Below are 1,984 nucleotides of genomic sequence, written 5' to 3' on the forward strand. Positions count from 1 at the left end.
TCATCCCTGCTATCAATTTCATCAAAATAAGGCTGAATTTGGGATGAATTACCTCGACTGTACCGTATGGAAAAATGCTGAGTACCGTAAGAGGGATTGCTCCGTTAGGTTCAAAAGTGGCAATACGAGGGTCTGTTGCATCTAGTAGTACTTTGTCTCCAACCTTAAGTTGATTTGGTGAAATATTGAACTTGTCATGGCGTGGTTTTGGTTTATCATGTGTTCTTGGTTTACTGTTCGCCATTCATCTAGTTCCTCGATTTGTAGCCTTCGTTCTTCATAGATGAGTTCTTTTGTTGTTACTTGAACAAGGCTCATGTGTGTTCTTCGAATGTGTTTCCTGTAAAGAAGGTTGCACCACATGGTCAGCATTAATAGGATTATGAGCTTGAAGAGTAACTAAGTCATCACCCACACGAAGTGTGAGTTCACCTGTACCAACATCAATAACGATTCTAGCAGTTGCTAAAGAGGGCCTTACTAGAATTGGAGGTGCATCACTACCCTCTTCTATGTCTAGAACAACAAAGTCGATTAGGAATATAAATTTATCAATTTTTACAAGTACATCTTCAATGATACCTCTAAGAAATCTAATAGTTTTATCGACTAACTGAATACTCATCCTAGTTTGTTTGGGTTTCTCAAGACCTAGTTGTTTAAACATTTTGTAGGGCATGACATTAATACTAGCCCCTAAATCAGCCAAAGAATTTTTAACATTTAAGCTGCCAATTAAACAAGGAATCGTAAAACTCCCTAGATCTTTCAATTTGTTAGCCAGCTTGTTCTGTAGAATGGCTAAGCAAACTGCATTTAACTCCACATGAGACGCCTCATCCAACTTCCGTTTATTTGCTAAAAGCTCCTTTAAGAATTTGACTTCGTTTGGCATCTGCGAAAGAGCTTCAATAAACGGTAAGTTAATGTGTAATTTCTTTAATAGTTTAAGGAATTTACCAAATTGTTCATCTATGCGGTCTTTCCTTGTCGCATTGAGGTATGGCACTCGTGGTTTGTACTCTTTACTTACCAGTTTCTGTTCACTATGGTCTACCTCGCCATTACCTTTACTTACCACAATTCATTGCCTCAATTCTGGTTCAGGTTCAACTAACCCTTCCTCGTCTTGGATAGTAATTGCGTTGGGTTGTTCCCTTGGGTTAGATTTAGTGTTACTCGGCAGGCTACCTTATGGTCATTCAGAAATTAATTTGGCGAGTTGGCCTATCTGAGTGTCGAGCCCTTGGATCAATGCCTGTTGATTCTTAAGTGTTGTTTCAGTATTTTGGTAACGAGTTTCTGACACCGAGATAAACTTTGTTAGCATCTCCTCAAGGTTCAGTTTCTTTTCCTGTTGGTAAGGTGGTTGTTGAAAAGCCAAAGGATGTTGTGGCCTTTGATTTCCTTGAACACCCCACGAGAAATTGGGATGGTTCCTCCAACCTGCATTATAGGTATTACTATATGTATTATTTTGAGATCTAGAATTATTGTTACCCATGTATTGGACTTGTTCCTCCTCGTTGTTGGGGTTGAATGATTGATATTCCGTGTGTGTTCCTCCTCCATTTGAATCACACCTCATAACTGGATGTACATAAATAGAACCACACAAACCGTCAATCTTTTTATTTAAGAGTTCTACCTGGTTAGATAGCATAGTAACCACATCGAGGTTGAAAACATCAGTCGCTTTCATCGGCTTTATCCTCATAACTTGCCACTGATAGTTATTCAGCGACATTTCTTCAATAAATTTGTAAGCTGCTTCAGGTGTTTTGTTGTTCAAAGTTCCACCGGCGGCTGTGTCGATGAGTTCCCTCGTTGAGGGGTTCACACTATTGTAGAACGTCTGAACCTGTAGCCAAAGTGGTAACCCATGGTGAGGGCACCTTGTCAAAAGATCCTTGTATCTCTCTCATGCATCATAGAGCGTTTCTAGATCCATCTGCACAAAAGAAGAGATGTCATTCCTCAACTT

General features: G+C 39.6%; 1 non-coding gene across 1 annotated transcript; it reads left to right on the top strand.

The window, feature by feature from the left end:
* Window positions 1–1,877: 1,877 nt before the first annotated feature.
* On the top strand, window positions 1,878–1,984 carry LOC128284672 (small nucleolar RNA R71). Its single transcript, XR_008275094.1, has one exon. It is a non-coding gene; the product is annotated as a small nucleolar RNA R71 (small nucleolar RNA).

This window comes from Gossypium arboreum, chromosome 11 (genome assembly GCF_025698485.1).
Source record: "Gossypium arboreum isolate Shixiya-1 chromosome 11, ASM2569848v2, whole genome shotgun sequence".
Classification (NCBI taxonomy): domain Eukaryota; kingdom Viridiplantae; phylum Streptophyta; class Magnoliopsida; order Malvales; family Malvaceae; genus Gossypium; species Gossypium arboreum.